A 24,506-nucleotide genomic window follows, 5' to 3' on the forward strand; every position below is an offset into this window, starting at 1 on the left:
GATCAACGCCATCTTTAAGTAAAGATAAATGTTGTTTGAGTTCCTTTAGTGTAGATTTTGTAGCCTCTCAAGGCAAAGTTTTCCCAAACTGTATGATGTCACTATCCCTGGATGTTTTCTCTGGACATATCTTGGTTCTGGCCTAGTGAATGTGGACCCTTGCGTCTTATTCAGGAATCTATCTTGACAGTTATTTGTGTCTGTGAGCCAGATAAACCATTTTTTTCCAATCAGGATCTATTCTGTTGTCAAGAAAAATAGTATGTAAGTCGACCACCCCTTCTGTAGTGTTATTACTATTCAGTGTAGGTGTAGGTATTGACGGTGTGTTTAAATCTTTTATCTTAGCTAATCCAAGACAAGATGTCTGTTGAACAGTGTCATTGAAAAACATTATTTGTTCTGGGATAATGCAGGCTCTAAATAAAGCTTTAAATCCCTGCACCTGCCAGTCGTTTGTGCCCCAGACAGTTTTTGTCTCTATGTTGTCTTTCCAAAAGTCAAAGCCTAAAGTAGACAGCTGAGCATAAAAGGCCGCAGAATAACTTTGCTTAGTATTAGTCAGCATACTTTTCATACCTGTCTTATTTATGTTTTTATAGTAAAATGTTTCTAGATTTGAAACTTTAAAACCTGAAAAGTATGGAAATTTGTCATAAAATGTTTTGAGCTACCTTTCGGTGGTGTTGGACAATGTTTCCATTGGTTATAAGTTAAAACATTTCTAGGGTTCGCAGATTCATGCAAGAAATAATGACCATAGTGATTATAACAGTACATTTGTTCATAATCCGATGAACCTTCTAAGTATTCATGATTTGTAAATTTTGCAGACATTTCTAAGTCTGACATCATAATATTAACAGTCTCAAAGTCACTATCATCAGTAAAGGTGCTGGGTGAAACAAAGTCACTCCAGAAAACCTTGAATTGGCGTAGCATCTTCAACAGCTCTGCAGGACCAAAGATGTCATAAGCAGTTCTGTCCCAAGCGATACCACCAGGTATAGGAACGGCTGTGATGTTCACAGATGACAAGTCTCTTTGTTCACAATGGGATGAATTGTTTGGCTTGAGGAGTAAGTTGATGTTCTTACTTGCTGTGTCCTTTGTACTATATCTCCCATTGATCAGTATTCCCAAAGTAAATATCAGAGTCAACCAAAGTAGAAGAAAAAGTATACCCAACACAATCCAAAGTTCAATCCAAGGTGAAACCATATAAGTATTTTCCAGTTGATGAAAAAGTTCTGTTGCTTGTTCTTTAAAAGTTCTTTTAGCTGGCATCATTTCAGGCTCGCTGGGATCCTCAGAAAACTTATCAAAGGTAATGAAATAGCCAGAGGCAGTTCTGTCAAGTGTAGGGATTGCTTCAGGATTCGAAGAAATCGCTAGAACCACTTGATCACTTGTCATGTTAGTATAGTCAGATGCTATTTCATTGTAGACAGGCGTTTCTTGACGAACTGTTATTTTTAGTCTCAAAAGGTACAACTTCCATGGCTTTGTTGCATAGTCCTTTATTCTGTACTGCAGACCCTTCGAAGGTGATGAGTCTCTCAGTCTGAACCTCTTGGATAGTAGCCAGATTCGGGCATCTGCTACATCTTTGGAGTCCACTTGGCCTACTTCTTATGATCGGCTACGTGATGTAGTTAGACCAGGTCAATGGACACGAACCTGTTCTCCTTTCTTCTAGCAAGGGGCGGCAGTAACACTGTTCTTGATCAGTGGATTGCTAGCACAGGTACTGGTTGTCTGTAAAAAGGCCCAAATTGCTTTTTTCCAAGATCTTTTCTCTGACTAGATCCCCAATCTTTGGAATCCAGGCAGGCCTTGCTGGGACGGGTGGTTTCTCTTCAGTGGTCGTTGGCTTCAGGAATACGTTACTTTGACTTTTTCTTATTTCATTTAAGCCCTTCAAAACAGCCAAACGGTCTTTGATATCAAAAGGTTTTTGTTTCACCACTGAAGTGTGATGATCAAGGTCCTGGACAGTCATTCTAGTTCCTAAAAGGATTTCATATGGAGTGATTCCACCTAGAGAACTTCTTGGCAGATTTCTAAGACTATGTTGGACACTTATTAGATGTTTGACCCACCCGTCACCCGAGCCTAATACCCTAGCTGTTTTTTTATCTCCACAACCGAATTTCCCTCAGGATGGAATGGACTAGAATACTGCAATGCAATGCCCAGATTGGCCATGGCCTCCTTGTAAGCCTTAGAGCTAAATGCAGGACCCTGGTCAGAATGTAGTGTGCCGATTGCATATGTGCCGATAAAGACTCGCAAATCTTTTATGACAGTTCGGGCGTCAGCCGAGCGCTGGGGCTACATCCAAATGAATCTTGAGCATGAATCCACTGCGACCATGATATATTCATAGTTACCATCCCTCTGTAAGGGACCGCAGTGATCTAGGTAAACACAAGCTAATGGTGTATCTGAAATTAACAGGGGCGTCTGAGCAGGACGTTTCACTGTAGAGACTTTCCTCTTTTGGCAGATTTCACATTCCAAAACATAGTTTCTGGTCTGTTTCCTCATACGTGGCCACCAGTATCTCTGTTTTAATAATGACACTGTAACATGAACACCTGCGTGTGCAGAGGGAAGCCCTTCATGTGCTGCTAAAATTAGTCCTAATCTATGTTCCATGTTTGGAATTACTCGATCCCCCACTCCAGGGATTCGAGCAAAAGGAACATTATTTGCATCAGTTATGTAAGAGTATTTGAGTGGAAAGACTTTTGGTAATGTTTTACCACTGTCTTTGCTTGTAGCAGTGACAGCTTGCTTTATTTCGCCGTCTATTTTCATTTTTGAACAGCTACAGAAGCCATTTGCATAGCTGCCTTCGCAGCTTCATCAGTCAATGAATTCCCTGCAATGTGAACGCCATCACGTTGATGACTCAGTGTATGGATCACTTGACCTTTCTGTAGTTCCTGTCGTAACTGAACTACCTGTGCCTAAAGCAACTTATGCTTGATTGTGCCACCTTTCGCATCTTTGAAACCGTTTTCAATCCAGTTCAGCAAGTAAGATTGAACGCAATAATACAAATCGCACACTATCAGTGTGGGGAATTCGTGATCAGTATTTTCAAGCGCCATCTTCAATGCTTGTAGTTCAGCTCGCAGAGCAGTACAATTTCCTAGAGATTGCGTTTTAGTGACCATAGGTCAGATTTACCATCACGCCAGCGACCTTTAACGATCGCACACACAGCACTATAAGTTTGTTTACCTCCGATTGCGGGTTGTGCTGAACAGTCTGTATAAATTATACATCCGTACTGTTCTAGAGGGAGAATCTCAGTGGGCAGAGGACATTCTTGTTCGTATTGTAGAAATTCTTGTGCTTTCAAATAGGGGTCAAAAACGTATTCAACATCTGTTGCAGCAAGAGAATTAACCCATTGTATCCATCTCGGATGTAAAGCCTTTGCATTTGGAATGCTCGCTTTTGTCACTGCCTCTGAGGCAGGTACAGGAGTAATGACCATTATGTGCTTATACTGTGCTAGGGCTCTCTCTTTTGCTACTGCTGTTTGAACCGCTGTCAGAATTTTTTCTACAGAACTGAATTTCATTTTGGCTTGTGTGTACAAGTGTGATTTATAAGCAATAAGTACTTTTTCTCCTTCATTAAAAGTTAAGTACATGAATCCGCATCTTCCTGTAATGATTCAGATAACTAGGTTGCGTATGTTTACCCATGTTTGTACATTTGTTGTTGCTAACATGTCTGTTTGACTGAATGTAAAATTTCTGTGTGTTTTTTAGTTCAATTAACTGTTTTGAAATCAGGTTTAATTCATTCGTAGAGAGGTTTAACCCTTTCTGTGTACTTTAGAATGTAAGTTCTTCAGAAATTTAGGAAACCTAGAATAGACTGTAAGTTTTTCTGCGTTTTTGGAGGTTGGAGCAGCGCACATTTCTCTAGAAAGTTTGGTGCCAGGCTTTTGCCTTCACTTGATAATTTATATCCTAGGAAAAGAACGTTTAAATGGGCAATTCTTGATTTCTTGAAACTGAATTTGTACCCTTTAGAGGCAAAGACCAATATTATGGTGTGCACCCTGTTCAAGTGCCTATCCAAGTCATTGTCTGTTAGATAGATGTCATCGACATATGATAATGCCTCATCATCAAAGGTTTGTAGTAACTCTCTTAGTCTGGCTGAAAATAACCCTGGAGTATTCTTGAATCCCTGGGGGAGATGACAGAATTGAAGCTGTGTCCCCATGATTGAGAAAGCGGTCAAATACCTACTTTCTGGTGCAATGTTTTGATAGAAGAAACCGTTAGAAATATCTAATATTGTTATATATTTTTTACGCACAATGTTATTCATTAGTGCTGCACTGTTTGGATTTTGTACTGCAAAGGTTTTGCAACAGGAGTTTAAATGTCTGTAATCCAAAACTAGACGATATGTATTGTCGGATTGGGAGACAGGAAACAAAGGATTGTTCATGGTTGAGGTGCATGTTTCAATCACCCCTTGGTATTCAAGTAGATCTATTATCTCCCTGACCTCATCTTTAGCTTCTTGCTTAACTGGGTACTGCCTTTGTGCAGTGAGTTGAGTTTTTTACTGAATGTTATGTTGAGGACAATACTCATCCCATCCTACATGATTTTTATATAATACAGGAGCCTGGGCTACTGCCCATTTCCTAGCATAAGTATATTTTTTATGAATTGGAATATGATTGGAGATGGCTGGCATAATGATGTCTTTGCCATGTGGGCACTCCCTGACAAATTCAGATGGCCAGTCTTGTTCAGCTAGAAGAATGTCATAGCCCTTAGAGAGCTTCTCCCAAAAGAGTGCTCTTATTTTCCTAGTTGTATTCCCCCTCCATCCGGAGTGTTATTTCATATAACTTGTGTGGGACACTTACTCTGGTATTGGAAGTTTCAACTTGGATGTACTCATTCAAGTCCACTGTCTCCAGATGATCCTTCAAGATCTTGCGAGCTACGGTTACTTCTGCTGCGCTATTCAACATTGTCTGAGCCCATTCCCTGTTCTTGAGTTGTGTCCTCAAGATCCTCGGCAAGTCTGATTTCTAGACCTGCTACCTTCTTTTTTTCCTTTTGTTCTGACCGTCCTCTTCTTTCGGATTTCTATGATGAAGCCTGAAAGGTACAAGAGGAATGTGTATCAGTATCTTGATATCTATCAGGTTTTCTCAAATTATCCTTATTCCTGAGGTATACCTCCTTTCAGAGGGCTCCTTTTGAGGAGACCTACCTCGGGATTGAGGACGCTTCGCTTTAGAATTTTGTTTAGTGTTCTCCCACTTCTTTTTAGGAAGAGTGAGAGTGTTTTTTATAAAGACCCTTTCAGGACTTTCAGTTAGTCGGGGTTCACTGGTTTACCACCCAAACTGTCTCTACCTAGTTCTTCATAGGATTTTTCGATTATTCTGGCTAGTTCTTGTGGTTGTTCATTTATGTCAAATTCTCTTTGCTTTTGGTGGATCGCCACGGATTCTGCTTCAACTTTAATATTAGCTAATATTATTGTTGAGACCTGTTTGAAATCTTCAGTAGTTTCATACCTAGATTTCAGGCAGGCTCTGCCCCGTATTAATTTTGAATCTGTTTCAGGACGTCTGGTATTACCGCCATAGATGGAACACCATGTGTTTTGGTGTAGATTGCAGCAAAGACTGTACCCCAAGCGTCGCAGTCCTCCAGGTGTGGTGCGATCCCCATTGGTAAACAGATTGTTAAAATCCTGTGTTTCTCATGACGGGTAGCACAAGGAAATACTGCCTCGATTTGAGTAATTTTTGAGCTATCCAGAATAGAATCTGTTCACTTTTTGCGTGTAATTTACCAATGACTGATTGTATAGTCTGTGGTGTGATTTTATTTGTGTTCACCAGGAAAGGGGTGTGTTGTGGAATCCTTATAGGAGGTTGGACTGTTAGACTCCGCATGACATATTGAACCAATTGTCTATGTATTTTTATTAGTTGTTTTAGTTGAACTAATAGTTCCGCACCTGACATTTCTTCAATGCCAGGATGTGGTGTATAACTGGCTAATATCGGCCATGTAGCTCCTGGTCTACCTAGTGGACCGATCCTGGTAATGTGATTTTTATGTTCTAGGGCGCCTTTAAACCAGAGCTCATGCTCTTGGTAAGTTAGTGGAATCTCAATATCCTCGAAAGGAATGTACTCCGTTGGAGGTTCCTCTTCTTTGTAGAAGTGAAACACATGTGATACTGGATTTGCTTCAGGGAAGATAATCCATGAATAGAACACCTCTGTCTGACGATATTCATGTGTCTCTATTACAAAAATTACCCTACCACCTCTTGATGATAGGCCGTTTGTGATAAGTTTTATAGTGATGGCTTTCTTTAAATTTTCTGGAATGATTATAGCATCCACATCGGTCTCTTGGAAACATGTACCGTCAAAGCCTGGTAGGGCTGCATCTGCTGCAGCTCCACCGGTTGCGTTGTTGTCACCGTTAACCGACACTGTTTATTAGTTGCAGAGCAAGTTTCAAGGAAACAAAGATAAGGTGCACAATATTTTGGAACACTGTATCCTTCAACGTTGAACAAACCAAAACTAATACATAGGATTTTCATCCTACTCAGTTATGCCAGATTTTTTATCCTTTTACCCACTCCAGACATCCAGTGGAGTATTTTACAGGAAAAAAGGGGCTCTGCAAAAAGCACGACTGCGTTACTTTAGTATCTAGCGTTAAATTAGTGCCTTACCAAATGTTGGGCGCCATGTAGTGTAGTTCCTATATTCCCAATAGGCTCTGCGCATTGGAATGATATATCCTATAGATTAGACATAGGACTGTGGTCGACTAGGTCTCTATCGAATATATTAAACTTAATAGGGAGTTCCAGCTAGCTCAGAGGTCACTAGAAACTTTCTCGAATTCACAAGAAGGGATTCGTTTCTGACAACTGCATAAACTTGACAACTTTGTTTCCCAAGAATAAGAAATATATCTCTAGAGTCGCGGAAACAATAGATAGGTATTTCACTCAGTCAATCGTGCATGCTTCGTTTCTACAGAGTTGCAGAGAAATAGAGAGAAGGGAGTTTTCAATAAAAGGTTTATTGAACAGTGTTCTTTCTCATACAACAAAAGTGAACTGCTACAATTGTAATGCAGACTGCAAAGTATAATGAGCACAGCGAGAACAATATTATACAATATTACTGTAAGAGCATTGTATGGTTTTCTGAACCATATTAAAATACATACATAAATAACAATGACTAAAAATACTCAACTGGTGCTTCTAAAATATGCCTACCCCAATGTACCTAACCTAAGTCTAGTACGTAGAAAGAAGTAAATATTGTGTAGCATAGGTTTAGTTTTCTTTGCCAAGAATCTATCCAAGATTTTTCTAGGCTCTAATCAGCTCCATACCTTGGTTTTGAATGAAGGAGTTCTGGTATTTCTGTCTCGGGACTCGATTTCCTTGGAAACACTGGAGCTGGATTCTCGGCGAGAGAAAGGTAGCCTCTTGATCAGTGCGTCAGCTGGATGGTCGACTTCCTTTGGCACTTGCTGTAGCGAGCTGCGTCTGGCAAGTAGATAGTCGAGCTGCTCCAAACCACCGTGTCTTGCTAGAGCAAATGAAGGTATATTTATACCTTGAAAGTGTCTAGGAATGCCATAATTTGAAGTAAAGTGGGGCATATTAACGTCAGGTAAGAACCCTTAGGGAATAGTCGTTCTTTGCAAAGTATATGAGTTCTTGGACAAATCAATATTCAAGCAAGGGAAGGTCCCTAACTGCTTAAGCCAAATTTCCAAGAAATTGTTGTGACCTTTGGTACGGGTGGAAGTAGCCATGCCTGTATTTGGTCTGCATGGGCTATGTCTAAATAAGGGCTTGATTTCTATGCCTATATTAGGGCAATGTGAATTGTACCTATATAAGGGCATGAATCTGGAAAATTCCCTCGGAGCCTAAAACGCCACACTACAGTAGTGAGTTGTAATAAGACCTACCTCATGAATATTAATGAGGCAGGTCATATATTGTGACTCACTATGATTGAAGGCTATCATCGGGATTGCGGCCTGCTGGGGTCAGCGGACCATCGTGTGTGTGTGCCTTTCAATAAAAAATGTTTTTTAACTGCAGTCCGTTTTCCTGAAAGGACACTGGGCTGTGTCAAAAAGAAAATATTACTTTTTTTTGTTTGAGAGATTGCAAAAGCCCATTGGTTAGATGCATATCACAAAAATATATTTTTTAACATTCACAAAGGGGAAGGGATCTCTAAGGGACCATTTACGTTTGCAAATGTGTTACCATCCCAACTTGGGGAACTGCAACTTTTCAATGGTTAACACCCATTATTTCAGTCCTTAATCATTGATATGCATGGTTAGGAATGTTTTTTTCTGGAATGAACATCTATTCCAAATAGTGATTCCATTTGTAAACCCATTAGAGGATTCAATAAAAAAAATTACTTGATACTAAAATGTGTTTAGTACATCGTAAAAAGCAGTTATTCAGTAGCAATCTCTGAATCAGAATTTGCAGCCAAAACATGCTTTGTATATCTGGCCCCATGTCCTGTAAAAAGGAGAAAACGCACAGAGCCCTCTTCTGGTGCCATGAAGTGATATTGACGTTGCTAGCTGCAGAGGCAAACTTTTCTTTCAAATATATAAATATGTTGCAGCACTATACTGGGACCCCTGAAAGTGTGGGAATTGGGATACATTGGTCACTCTGTCTCTCGATTTTGTTTTTCTGTACTCTGAGTCTATCCTGTTCTGCACACAACTAAACTGAAAAATAATCCACAGATATCAACACCAAAACACCTTCAATGATCCACAGTGTTCCACTGGATCTGACCAAATCATCATGCCTTCAAATAATATTGTTGCGAACATTATTTCTCCTCCTCCTTTGATTTCTATAATTCAAAAACGACACTCCATTGGCAGACCACTTTTAGCAGCTTTCCACTGTTGTCAGCAATTTTCGATGCGTTCTCTGCTATTACGGCTTAAATATGGGTGCTGACTTGCCGTTTAATTTCCATTTAGATATTTTCTAATTAATGTGAAAAAAAATCGTTTTCTTTTCCTTACCCTTCTTTTAAAGAACCACTAAGCAACTCCAAAATGATAATGCTCGCCAAACGCCGAGGAAAAATCCCAAGAAACCAACCATCATTAAAAAAAAAACGTTTTTCGCAACTGAATACAATTTCTGAAAAATAAAGCAATTTCATACAATTATAGTTTTCAATTTCACCGCAAACAATTACAATAATGGCAATCCCCGGGAAATATATTTTTTACAAAGCTAATGCTCTATTTTAGCATTATCCAAAATATAATTATTCTATACGTGTTGGCATTCCTGAGCATCCCTAGAATAGTGTCAGGTCACATCATCGGTTGGCACGCGCTTTAGGGATTGCTGATTTCCATGGTGACACTTTTACCAAATCTGATGCAGAGTTCAGAAGCAGTTCGAGTCGAAATCCACTGATGAACAGAGTAGTTCCTTTAAGATTTGGCGATTGAATTACTGTAAAAGACACTAAATATGAATGGGCACGGCCTAAATGATTTATTACATTAGGAATTGATTTATGAACATTATCATGAAGCGCTAAAAATGAATTTTGATTCAAACCTTCCTGCCAGCCTTGTCATTCTCATGCACCCGCTGGTGTTATGTTGTCGCATTTGAATCTTTAAACATACTAAACATCAAGCACCGTGTTTTTCTCAATGCCGTCGAATAAATCAGCACTCCGACTGTGGATGAACATTTTTCAATCCCCTTGTGCCATGAGTGAATTATTACTAGCGGCTCATTTCGTAGATCACTGCGTGTTATTAGCTTATGACCTGCAAAAACAATAACCTATTAGCCTCCTGCATTATACCAGCCATGTTCGAATAGTGACTGATTTATAAAGGAAATGTACTGTACAACGTTTTCACACAAAATATGTTGTCTGTGCTATTTTTCTAAAATATACAGAGTGTGCTTCAGAGGAGTATTCCTATATCACCCTTATTCTTGGCAGATTAGTGGACCTTCGCTGCCCTTCCATTGTAATACATGAGATGCATACTTTTCTTTTGTAAATCAAATACTGCTGGTGGGCTTGCCGCACTGGTTGTGCCACCCACAGAAGCAGCTTGTAACGTGTGTCTCAGGCCTGCCATTGCAAGGCCTGTGTTCAGTCTAGTACTACCATGTCGACTTGGCAAGTGCACCCACTTGCCAGTCCCTAAACCTTCCCTTTGCTTCATGTTAGACACCCCTATGGTAGGCTCAAAGGCAGGGTGCATTGTAAGTATGAGGTAGGACATGCACTGGTGTTTTTAGCATGTCCTAATAGTGAACTACAGCCATTTTTGTTTTTCACTATTGCAAGGCTACCTGTTCTCCATAGGCCAGAATGGGCAGTTATATTATTACATTCTTATAATCCTAACTGACTCAAGGAACATGGTAGAAATTCGAATTTAGAATGCCTGAACTCAGAATGATGAAATACAGCTTTAATAAAGTTTGTTTTAATATTCTGTGTTTGAAAATACCACTTTTAGAAAGTAGGTATTTTCTTGCCTAACTGTCCAGGCCTGCCTTTGCTAGGTTGTGTATTCCTTGTCTGGGGTTGTGAGTGACAGGGCTGGGGGATTCCAGGAGACAGGCTGGGGCAGCTCAGTGGTGAATAGAGAGATCTGCATCTAGATGGGAGGGAGGAGTTGCACCTGGGACCTGAATAGGGCTGGGCCTTCCCTCCACAATGTTGACTCCATCTCCTGTGGCTTGTCTAATGTCTCTGCCCTGGACTGTGAAAGGAGAGAAAGAATCTTGTCAACAAATTGCTCCAGAGCTGTGCCTTCCCTCCCATGTGCTGGCTCCACCTTCTGTGGGGCATCTGATGTCTCTGCCCTGCACAGTGAAAGGAAGAAAGGAGTCATGTAAGCAAAGTGCTCAGGAACTGCTTTGAACTAGGCAGAGGCCTCTCTGCCTTCAGAGAACAAAGGATTTTGGGGTATAAATATTGGGACCCTGATCCCAAGAAAGTAGATCACTTCTGGAAAAAGAAGCCCTTTGCCCAGGAGAAGAACCAAGGAAGCTGCAGGAGTTTCACTCTCCTTCTGCCAGTGTGCTGTTTGCTGGGTTGGCTTGCAGTGGTTGCTTCATTGCCAAGGAAAGGAGAAGGAACTTTTTAAGGACTTTCATCATCTACAGAATATTCTCCAAGGGCTTGAACTGTGCTTGCCTCCTGCTGAAGTCTCTAGGACAAAATACTTCATCCCCAGCTCCCCTCTGAATGTCCTTGCTGGGACTTCTCAACTCCAGACATTTGCATGTAGCTGGGAGTTGGAAGCGCGACGCATCGTGAGGAAGCGTGTTGCCGCTGCAGCTGAAACAGTCGCATCGCATTTTTTCTATAGCCTCTAATCTTGCAAATCTTGCCGGCCCACCCCCTTGTCGCAGCAAAAAATTTCTCACTTGTGGATATTTAAAAGAATCCTTCCACCCGATTAAAAATTAATTTTTTAGCTCATCAAAGGAGCGTAACCCTGCAGATGAAAAATAGCAACCCCCCAGGCACCCCTCCACGCACCCAATTCTTCATGAGTGAATCTCTAAAAATCTCCGGTAGATTTTGGTCATTAATCAGAGTTGTATAAAAGGATAATCTTCTAATCCGCAATATTCTGCGTACAGCACTCCTAAATTTAAATACACCATGAAGGGTCTTAAAACATACTTTTTAAAATAATAGCTGTCATTAAATTGCCACCATAGACAACCCCATGCCACTTTTTCCATCAAAAGTTCATATGGAGAGGGTACTTGCTCTGTTTCCCCACTATCAACATTTTCTAATAACAGCACTCAGCTATATATCAATGTGGTAGCCCAATAATATAATTTCAGATTAGGGAGTGCCCACTGTCCTCTCTCTCTCTGCGTAGTGTAAGAAATGTGAATGCTCGTCTGGGTCTGGAGTATGACCAGATAAACTAGGAGAATATATTTTCCATTATTTTAAACCGCTGTGATGCAAACTCTAAAGGGATAGCCCACAAAAATATAAGATTTTTGGAGAAAAAAAGCATCTTAATCATTTTACATCTGCCCCCATGGATAAATGTAGATTATTTAGTCTGCCATGATTTTACTTAATTTTACCCAAAAAAGGTTCCATATTATACCTGACAACATTGTTGAATCTAGCAGATAAACAGACTCCCAGATCAGTGGCCTTCTCCACAACCCGACTATCAATCATCTTGATTCCTTCATTGATTATTATCTGGGTCTTCTCTTTATTCAAGGCATAACCAGATATTCTCCAAAATTATCCAGCTTCCTCTTCCACTGCATTAATAGCCAATACTGGATCAATGACATCAGCATAGGCAAGGGTTTTTGTCTCTCAGCCTTTTGTCTGAATTGCTGGTATTAAAACATTGCTCTCAAATCTACGGATGAAGGGGTCGATGTAAATAGGGAACAACAATAGGGAGCAAAGATAACCTTGTCTATTCCCCGTGAAATTGGAAACGATTCAGAGAATAGACCATTCACAACAGCAGTTTGCTCAACATATAGCATTTTAACTGCTTGAATAAAACTTGATTGCTATTCAGAGAAACTTCCAAGAGATCAGGTCAAGGTCTTTCTCTGCATCAAGCAGAATTAAAGCCATACAGTCCACGGTCACACTGGGCTAGCATCAAACAAAGAAATTACCCTTCTGATGTGATCAGTTGTAGATCTTTCGGAGATAAACCCATGTTGCTGCACCAAAATGATTTTAGGAATCATAGGTTCTAGCTTTGTAGCCAAAACTTTTGAGCAGATTTTGGAATTGTCATTTATTGATTAGAGCCCAATTCAAGTGGAGGTTTATATTTTATTTTTTTAAATCCCTATTTTAGCAGAGGACCAGAAACTAAGAGGCCTACTTCCCTTAAAAATATGCTCAAATAGTTCACTGATAATCTCCTTAAGCTGAGTGGCAAATGTATAATAAAATTTAGTCTACATTCAATCAGTGCATGTAGCTTCCCCCCTTGCTTAGCCATTTATAGAGAGCAGAATCTCGATCCATTGAGGGGGGGGGGCTGTCTACTTGATCCTGATCCTCACTAGAAATCTTCCCACATGAAAGAGAATCTAGATATTCCCTGACAGTTCAATTACTTCCCACTACATTCCACATACAAAGTTTGATAATATTGCTTAAATGCTTCTCTAATCAAACCTGGGTCAGTAACTCGGTCTAACACTACGTCATTAATCTCCCAAACTAGATTTAACATTGCCTGTTGTTGAGTTTGAACTGCTAGATGATGATCCATCTGCTCACTAAGTTCATAGGCTACTTCCTTCTGAGCCACCAATGCATCTGCAGCTTTGTTCACCAAACTTTCTAAGTTGGCGGATTGAGCAACAGCAACCCATAATTGACCCGCTTCTGGGTTCCCCCCGCTTGAGTGGCAGTGACCAGACCCTCTTCAGTGGTAGCTAAAACAGCCTGCAGCTTCTTTAGAGTTTGTCTAGAACAGTTGTTATAATTCACGGAGAACCCCAATGTTTCCCCTCGGATTCCAGCCTTCAAGGCATCCCAGACCATCTTTATAGAGGATCTCCGTAAATTATCTCGCAAAAATGAGGGGATCCATTGTCTCTATGGTTGCAATAATCTTCATTTAATAGAAGCGTTCGTTCAAAGATCCATGATTTTATCTTTGAGTTAAGGTCAGCACCCTCAATTTCTAGCGCTAGTGGATTATGGTCCGATAGGATCCATAGTGCTTTCTCTATACTACATCCCTCGATTAATGAGTTGGACACAAACACATAGTCTAGTCTGTCATGCAATAGAAAGGGGATCAGAAAAAATGCAAACCCGGGGTCTGATGGTTTAAAAAAAATTCCAGCTGTCTACCAAGCCACGAATTTGGCACGTGTCCCACAATTCATGGAAAACCTTTGGTTTCCTTCCTAAGTAAGCCCACCCCTCCTCCAGGTACAAATCACTTGGCAGATGATTATTACCACCTCCACATAAAATAATAGGGAGAGGCTAAACTGTTAGTTGCTTAGAAACAAATTTGATTACTCCAGGGTCATCAACATTGCTCGCGTACATTGCACATAGCTTAATTTTTCCCTCGGAGCATAGCTGACATTCTACAATAACCCAATGGCTGAACTTATCGGCCTGCATATGAGTAAATTGAGACCCACCCCCAAGAGCCAGAATAGCCACTCCCCACATTCAAACACTTTGTGTTGTCCCACCAATCAATGTATGCCCCAGAAACATCAGTAAATGCAGTTTTGCCCCTTCGATATGGGTTTCTTGCATACATATGATACCTGCTGCAAGCAATTGTAGCCCAACTGCTACTTTCTGCCATTATTTAGCATCATTAAGCCCACAAATATTAATAATTGACACACACAGTTTCCCCATAAAAGATTTATAGCTTCACCCACATAATTGAACCCAAATTCCAACACATCCAGTTAAGTTACCACTGGGCCGAATCAAAGCGCCTTTGAATAAAGTGTTTTAACCGTCTTTACACCTCACCAGCAAGTCAATCCCCTGCCCCTCACCCATTGTACCTTCCAACTACCACCAAAACCACAGCAATCAGGCCCAACTATGAGCCTGAATGAGGACATCCGCTGCCTCTCTGTCTCTACCCTCCACCCTTACTCCTTTCCACAGCCGATGCAAGACTACCCCACCTGAAATTTCTTCTAGGAGTTTTTGGGCCTGGATCTCTGATGTGAAACTGTGGTTCTGACCCCGTAACGCAATTTTCAATCTAGCAGGATTCTGCAGACATAACACTGCCCCCATTTTCTGAAAAGGGGCGAAAAGTTGCCTCAGTCGCAACCTACTTTCTACTGTGGCATGAGCAAAATCAGGTTTAGAAAAAAATATGTATGCTCCCAAAGTCTCTTTTAGCATTGGGATGTGCCAAACCATAACAGCTTGCCGTAAAAGAAAATTCCCAAAGTACACCAATATTGCACAGGGTTGAGCCGGGGCGCTGACTGACTTCTTTGCCACCATAATGGAAAACCTATGCACACACTGGACTTCCTTGTCCCAGTCCCAAAAGGACAAGGACATATTTCAACGGGGGTACAACATTTTACTACTGTCACTGCCTCAACATTTTCAGGAATCCACAGTAGTCTTAAATTATTGCACCATTGCCAATTCTCATGGTCTTTCAGCTTCCACAGGACATCGGTCAAGACCCCCACCTCATTTCCAAAACTTCTGTCCGAGTTTCAACCATACATAATCTTAATGCAATGTTGGAGCATGTTTTCGTTACAGGAAGAATGAGGAAGATGGCGGCCGGCTGAGACGCTCGGTCGGGAGCCCTGACTCACCAGCCACAATGGAGTAAAAAGATACACTTTTCTATGGATTTTCTACGGTTTTTTGCTTCTTATCTACTCGGCACTCGGTTCCATCAAGGCATGGGGGGAAGTTCAGAATGAAATGGTACGGAAAATGTAAATTTACAAAAACGAAGAACGCTGATAGAAGCTCCCTCCAGCTATAAGAGCTTCTTTAAACGGGCGAGTTAAATCCTAAATTACCCTCAAATTAGCGACACGACATGGTAAGCGGAAGCCCGTGGAACCAGAACCAGAACTTACCTCTCAAACCCCAATCTTCACAGCAGCCACCTGCGTACGACGGAGCCTGGACTGTAGCGCGGAGAGCTACGCGGAGCTGCCGGAGAGCGTTCCAGAGGATTGTCTTCCTGTTCCGGGGCACGAGTGGCAGAGTAAGCGGGACGGAGCTGAAGCAGGGAGGCAGTTGGACCGACTCAGCACAGTTGCCCCTGGACTCAGGTTTGGTAACGGATGCAGAGAGTGTGCCAATCTCACGAACTCTTGACCAGACACTAGGGCAAGTACAGAGAGAAAGTAGGGAGGTCAGTCGACAAAAAGTAGACAGTTTAACAAGCCCTGAAATGTTAAACTCTCCTCTGTTGATGAATAAGGAGAGGGAGTCTCCTCTGCCCTACGGAGAGAAAACTGGAGAGAAAACAGAATTGCCCTCCAAACTACGGACAAACAGCGAGCAGAGGCAGCCAAAGGTATTGGGAAAGCTGGGAATTCTTACAGGAACAAAAATACAGGCACATGGAGAAGTGAATGGTTTGGAAAAAATAACGCCGGACTTAATTACAAGTTGTGTTCAACACACCATTACTGAACAAAAGGGCACTGCAGAAAGCAAAGGGGGGAGCGACAATCAAACGCAAGTAGGGGTACCTTTATACAATACAAGATCTAGGAAAGTAGAAAAGGGAGCAGAAACAGAAACTTTAACTGAGGCAGAAAAGGACAAAGAGCTGGGAGGTGGGGGAAAATCTCCTATTGCCTGAGAAGCCGTCAGCTAGCTCAACAGCATGTCCCACTGAAAAAGAGTGTGACCCCAAGAAGCACTAAAAGAAAGCAGAGAGTGTCCCCCAACTTAGTAGAACTGTCAGAAAACATAAAATCTAGATCGACGAAATCGAAGCCACAAGGAACGCTTACTTCAAAACAAAAAATTAAAGTTACCCCCTCCCTAAGGTCCTATTTTAAGGTTCAGCAATCAGTACAAGTAAGAGGAGGTCATTTCTCTATTCAGAACGAGACTTAAAAACTAGGGGGCCATCAGAGATAATTAGGGGCGAAATGTCAACGGAACTTGCAATCCCGCCAAACATAGCTCCTAGCACTAGCACTATACCACTAATGGAGATAAACGGAGATTTCTCTGTACCACCACCGCAAACAGAATCTCCAGAGAGAACTACAGAACAAGTATCCAACAACCCCTTAGTAGCAAATCAAACTGAAAAAGTCATGGAGATGTTCGTGGAAAAATTAATGGGTGAAATGATAGAAAAATTTCTAATCTCTGTGGGGAATCAGAACAAGATACGTGAGGTCTGTGAAGGCTTGGACCAAAAACTAAACAACTTGGGGGAGAGGATTACCGCAGTAGAAGCGGCAGTTGAAACTCTTAGTAAAAAGGTGAGCATAAATCAAAAAGAGATAAGGTACCTAAAAGACAGTGAGCGATCGGTTAAAGAGAAACTTGAATCATTGGAAAACCAAGGAAGGAGAAACAATCTTAGAGTACTAAATGTACCGGAAAATCTCGAGGGCTCAGATATAAAATCGTTTATTGTTTCCCTTTTCGAAGAATTCTTCCCGTGGACGAAAGGCTGCAGCCTGATGGAGGACATTCAAAGGGTCCTTTCAGGAAAAGTAAAGAAAGGAAAATCCCAAGAAACATTTTAGTTAACTTTAAGACTTACACCCTTAAAGAGAAAATTTTAAGCGAGGGCCTAAAAGGTGGAACACAAAACAAGGACAACTGGTCTTTCAAAATTTGCTCGGACATATGTAAAGCCACACAAGACAGACAGTGGGAACTGGGGCAACATATGCAAGAGCTAAAATCTCTTGGGGCTAATGTCCCGATGAAATTCCCGGCAGCGCTAAGAATCATGTGGCGCAATAAAATGCATAACATAATGGAGCCCCAGGAGGTAGAGGACAGTATAAATCAGATAAAGGACCAGATACAAAGGGAGAAAACTAACTAGAGAAGGAACCTTTTCTCAAAACTTAAAGGATCAGTTTAATCAAAGAAGGAAAGTGACCTTTTAAATAAAATAGTTAAGTAAGTAAATTGGTGAAACCGGAGCTCGAAGCGGGTGGAAATACCACCCAAAAGAAGAAGGGAGGCTTCCTCAGGGTGGCGAAAAGCAATCCTCACAAATAGTTTATAATGTAAGTTATGTTAAATCACCGGTGGAGAGCACAATAGGGAAAAAATCTGAATATATGTCCTCATAAAACAAAAAATATGAGTTAAAAGGGTCTCTAATTGATTACATAAAAATGCCGTAGCATAACCCAAAACTTAGCAATTTTTAAGAAGAAATGGCGAGAGAAAAAATACGGGACTGCCACTAACTTTTTTGGGAAGCTCCACCTTAATAAAAATGACCATTATTCCAAAGTTCACTTACCTTTTTGATACAATACCATTGGATTTTAAAAAAGAACCCTTAAAGAAGATCCAGGGCGAAATAGCTAGCTTTATCTGGGCATCAAAAGGAACGAGAATAGCCTGGAGTAAGCTTAGGAGGAGGAAAGACCAAGGCGGAATTGCTAGCCCAGATTTATTTGAGTACTATAGGTCATTAGAACTTTAGACCACTACTGAGGAAGTACCAATATTACCCAAGTTTCCTGCAAAATATGAAGGAAAGAACAGACCATTTCCTATTCAAGTTTGGCCATCAAAATTTAAAAAATAAACAAAACTAAAGATTTTACACAGTGCGGCTAGACTTTGGTTTCAAATCAGAAGCATAGTAAATATACCATACTATAGTACAAAAGCGCCAATCTGGGATTCCCCAGGGACACCGGAATGTTTAAAAGACTCGTTAGCGGTACCACTCAAAACAGCAGGAATAGAAAAATGGGGCCAATTGTTGAATGAAAAAGAGATAATCTCGTGGGATTTGCTATATGAACTTACAGATGGCAAGATGTTAAAGTTTAAATATTACCAACTAACTAACTGGGCTAAATCTTTACAAGAGAAAAACAACGGTAACGAGAACTTAGAAAGTGAAATGATAAAAATAACACCAATAAGGAAAGAAATATCAAAATGGTACTGGGCACTCATTGAATCCAGAGAGGAAGAATTCCTGGTTCCGGAAAAAACTTGGAGGAAAGATATACCTGACCAGGAATTGGACCTACAACTCCTATGGCAAAACTCTATAAAAAAATGTTGGTCCTGTATAAAATCAGCTTCATTAAAGAGGAACCATCTGTACACAATCCACCGAGCGTATTGGACCCCAAAAAGATTGTCCAAATTTAAAGGAACCAACGTCAAGTCCTGCCCTAAGTGTGGAGAAGCAAAAGCGGATGACATTCATATGTTCCAAAAATGTCCCGCAATAACCAACTATTGGCTTGAGATTGGTAAGACGCTGAATATGGTATTGGGAACCCACATAACTGTAAGTACTTCTCTGATTATTTTTGGGATATATAATAATATAGACGCTGGTACAAATAAACTAAGTAAAATACAGGAAAGGTTACTTTTCGTCCTGATACTGCTAGCGCGGAGAGAAATCTGCATTAACTGGGTTAAACCAGTTTCACCAAGTCATGCAAACTGGCTAAACTATATAATAAAAATCAATAATCTTGATAGAAAAGGGAAATACTCGAAGAGCATAAACTTCTGGGAAATTTGGGAACAGCACTTTCAAATAAATCATTAACCCCTATTGGGATATGGACAAATAAAATCCAATGATTAAGGCGATGACAATAATTCTAGGCAGGAATCATCACTGCCGAGTAGCCAAATTGGCTAGCTCCCCCACTAAACCATGGAATTATTGAAAACCATAAAGGGCAAGTGGAGATAAACTGATGGATCATAACATCGAAAGGGATACTCCCCCAAAAAACATCTGAAAGCAATGGGGCAGTGAAGGCAAAGGAAAAAATGAAAGATCATCAGACTCCCGAAACCTCCTTATCTATATATTCGCAAAATGAGGATTAAAAAGAAAAAAAAAAATGTTGGAGCATGTTTTGCCAATTTTTCTCTTGGAGCTTTGAAACTTTTTTGCAGCCACCCTTGCCCGTCGGTTGTCATTCATCACTTTCTCCTGAAAAAGCCTTAATGATTGCAAGATCAATTTAACGAGGGTTCACCGGGTTTACCAGCATAATGCGGCCCCTGTTCACCTTCCACACCTATTTGGCTGGAATTGGAAATCTCTTTTCCTCCTGTTTTTAGTTCTAGGGCTAACAATTGTTTGGCAGAATAGACGTATCGTAGCTCCTCCGGGGCATCCTTTTCCTAGGCATCCAGTGGGAATTTTAGCTCCACCCAGCTTCTTCTTTCTTCCCCTTTTTAGATAGCTAATGTTTCTGTTTAATAGAAACAGGTACCTCTTCCTGCAGGCTACTGTTACTTAACTGGAAGGCCCCTTCCCCACTTGTCGCCAATATGCTTGCATCTGACATATCTGATTCCTCCATCAGGGAATAGAATTTCTCCATTGATTCAGGGGTTAGGCACATTCCCTCCACGAATTTCCTGGTTTCATTCCTCAAAACAAGGGGATGCTTATCTGTTAACTCTCCCTCACAAGCATTTTCCATCTTAATAACCATTGCAGTAACCATGGTTGAGGATATGCCACCAGCTGCCATCTCCATTGTTGGATCTTAATTTGCTGCTCCCAAGGGCGCCTCTAGAATAGTGACCTCATTTTGCAGCAGGCAAGGATCAGTATCTATTTCCACTGCATTAACTGATTTTCTGCTTTCACATATGAGGGCCAAGTTACTTGCAAAGCTAACACAAGGAGATGATGGACAGAGTGCTCAATCTTTTTACACACTCACCCCAGTCACAGATCTGGTTTGAATCCATCATCATTCTTTAGTTCACTTTGCCACCCATGTTGAGACACAGCTACATACAAATCAGTCTTGACCCTGTGCCTCATGGGAACAGTCCAGCCCGAACTGCGAAGCCAATGCTTTCCTGGACCAGAAACAAGCATCCTGGGAGAGGTTTCAGGCCAACAGCCCTGATCAGTCAGAATAGCTTGAATCCAGTGGCAAAGTGAGTAAGGGACCCACGTCTAAGCATACCCTGCCAACATACGGTGAACAAAGCAAACCCAAGGAGATGATGGATGGAGTGCTGAAACTTTTCAGCCACACACCCCCAGTCAAAGATCTGGGTTGAATCCATCATCGTTTTTAAGCTCACTTCGCCACCCCAGTTCAGACACAGCTATATGCAAATCAGTCTTGACCCTGTGCCTCATGGGAACAGTCCAGCCCGAACTGCCAAGCCAATGCTTTCCTGGACCAGAAACAAGCATCCTGGGACCTGATCAGTCAGAATAGCTTGAATCCAGTGGCAAAGTGAGTAAGGGACCCACGTCTAAGCATACCCTGCCAACCTAGGGCGAACAAAGCAAACACAAGGTGATGATAGAAGGAGTGCTGAAACTTTTCAGACACTCACCCCCAGTCACACATCTAGGTCGAATCCATCATCATTCTTTAGCTCACTTTGCAACCCCAGTTCAGACACAGCTAAATGCAAATCAGTCTTGACCCTGTGCCTCATGGGAACAGTCCAGCCTGAACTGCCAAGCCATGTCTTCCCTGGACCAGAAACAAGCACCCTGGGACCGGTTTTGGACTAACAGCCCTCATCAGCCAGGGTAGCTTGCACCAGACTCATGACCCGTATGACCCACATGATCAGCAGTGCCCGGGATTCCGTTCTACCCTTTACAGTGTTCCAGTTGTAGACCTAGGTGTCCTACAGGGGAGAATATTCTTGTAACCCCCTGGCTCCCAGGCATTCTGTAGGGAGTTTTTTTTTTCGTGCCCTACTTTTCCCCCCTTACCGGGTCAGGGTTCCCCTTTCTTCATGCTGGGTATGCAGTCCATAGCCAACTCTCATCACGGCTGGGAGATCATCGAGTTAGATGCCGCCAAGAGTAGGGGGCGCTGCATCTCCCCTTTGCCGCATGAAGCCATTGCCTCAACCACAGTATCGCACTGGGTCTCCTGCCACAATCCGACCACTGTGAGGCAGCACAAGTGTTCCGTGGCTATAGATCTGTCGCCAACTGCAGCAGCCTGCCGAGGACCTTCCTGCATCCGGAGACATTTCCCCTTTTCCAACCACAAAAGCAGCCTGGCGTTTCACCTCCATGGTCATAGTTCCAAGGGAGTCTCCATGCCGCATATCCTACACCATCATCTGAGGACCTGGTGCAAGGGGAGAGAGGTGAGTAGCAGCCTCACACCAATGGCATCTTGCTTCCCTGCTTCTGTTTCTCCTGAGATGCACACTTTTCAAAGTTTCATCAATTGGCTGGGACGATTTGACATCTTGGAACTTACCTTCTCCTAGCCAAAGAAACACATTCAGCGCTATAAACAAATACGAGTCAAGTAACTATGTAAAATGCACTACATTTATCCAGTGTTTTTTTTTTTAGATAAAATGCTTTGTGCACAATTGTTCTGTTATACTGAAAGTAGGATAGAGAGACTGCCTGCTCATGTCAATGCAAACATCAGCAGAAAGACGTGTACATATGTACGTGATGAAGGAACAATACAGGCCCAAACTGTTTACAATAGCAGAATAGAGAGCAACATTGAAGTGGGGGCTGGGGAGGAAAGCAGGCATGAGTTTTAGTAGAAGAGAGACATATAATTAGTAAACACAGCACAAATGGAAAGTCACAGGCATACACTGCATGAACACATCTCTGCGTAAAAATGCAGATAAAGTTGACACAGAGGAACAAGATAGGTGGGAGGTTAGGCTTTGCAGAGCAGTAGATGCATAGGGTGGAAAGGTGTTGCTAGGCTCCAAAGTCCGAGACTGGCAAGGACAACCGGTAGCGCAGTGACCATGGAATGTCATGGTAACACAAGGACATGAGTCCCATTCCATAAACGTGTGGTTAGAAGTTTTTGAAGAAACTATTACTTTACCTGAAATGTTAAAAGATAATGATATGCTTGAGCAAGCACTTGATTTGATATGTTAATATATGACATATTTGTGGCTTTAACCGTGGACAAGAATCTGCCTGTTACATTGTGAGTTTGAGATCAGTTATCAGTTCCATGGAGATGACTGACCTCCCTCATGTATTTGATAAACTTTATACTATATTGGCAACAGAAGTTTTGCCCACTCTTTCTTTTGCCAAGGAAAATTTGGCATCGCCGACCAGGGGCTCATCTCAAGTTTCCCAGATTATGGCAGAGGGCTATGCTGCCTGCCCTGAATTGAATAGATTGCTTACTGCACAGATACATCAGGTAAGCAGGAACCGAGTGTTATTAAAGTGTTATTAATAATACTAAAAGTCTGCCTATTCAAGAAGGTCAGTAAGGATGAAATGAAATGAAATGAAAATAATATTTATAAAGCGCAGCAGTTGCCCTGAGGCGTCCAGGCGCTAGCACTGAAACAGAAGGTACCCTCAAAAGGTTACTATTTGCTAAAGAGGAAGGTTTTAAGTTGTTTCCGGAAGCTGGTTAGATTGGGGTTTTCTCGCATCTGTTTGGAAACATTATACGAGAATGAGCGTCCTCCTGCTCTGGATCTAAGGATTCTAGGAATTTTGGCTAGTGAGGCAGTTGAGGAGCGGAGTGTATTGTTGGGTACATAAGGGGAAATCAGGGCACAGTTGATTTCTGGGCCCATTCTCCAGAGGGTCTGGTGGGCGATGCATAGAACCTTAAACTTTACTCTATCCCTGACCGGAAGCCAGTGTAGAGTTCTTAGGCCATTTTTTATAGAGGTCCTCCGGGGGATTCCCAGTAGCACACGAGCTGCACAATTTTGGGTACGCTGAAGTTTTTGTAGAGTGTAGTCTGGTGCTCCAAGATATAATGCATTATTAAAATCCAAACGAGATTGGACAAGGCCCTGTATAATTATTTGTCTGGCCTCAGGTGGAAGGAGGGGGAGAATTTTTTTTATTACTCTAAGGAGGCCGAAACAGGTGGCCGACACCTTGGTGGCCTGTGTGTTAAGGCTCAGCGATTTATCGAGCCATACTCCCAGACTTTTGATGGTATCTCTCGGGGGTGGGGCAGCACCCATGCTTGTGGGCCATATCAGCTCGAAGGCGGAGGGGGCCGCAGGGCCCAGGAGCATGAGCTCAGTTTTGTCATTGTTGAGTTTCAGACAAGAGCCCGACATCCATCTTTTTACATCCTCCAGGCATGCCGCTAGATTGGGTGGTGAAGGAAGGCCGCTCTTCGACGCAAGGGAAACCACCAGCTGGGTGTCTTCCGCATAGGAAATGATGTTAACACCATGCGGACGAACAATCCCAGCCAGCGGTCTCATATATGCGTTGAAGAGCGTAGGGCTCAAGGATGAGCCCTGCGGAACTCCACACCCCAGAGGCCTGCTAGATGATACGGAGGACTCGAACCAGGTCAGGGCCTCTCCGGCCACTCCTAGGTCGGCGAGACGGTTCAACAGAATTTTATGATGTACCGTATCAAATGTGGCACTTAGATCGAGGAGGATCACTGCCACTGAACCCCCTCGATCCAAGATCCGTCTCGCCTCCTCAGTTACGGCCGGTAGGGCGGTCTCCGTTCCGTGTTTTGGGCGAAAGCCGGTCTGAGAAGCATCGAGGAGATGGTTTCCCTCGAAAAACGTCGTCAGAACAGTATTGACGTGCTTCTCCAAGATCTTTGCTGTCCAAGGGAGCAGGGAGATCGGGCGGTAGTTGCCTGGGTTAGCTGGATCAAGGGAGTTTTTTTTTAGAAGGGCCCGTACCATAGCGTGTTTCCAGGTCGCTGGTACTGTC

The sequence above is a fragment of the Lissotriton helveticus genome, chromosome 2_1 (assembly GCF_964261635.1).
Source record: "Lissotriton helveticus chromosome 2_1, aLisHel1.1, whole genome shotgun sequence".
NCBI lineage: Eukaryota > Metazoa > Chordata > Amphibia > Caudata > Salamandridae > Lissotriton > Lissotriton helveticus.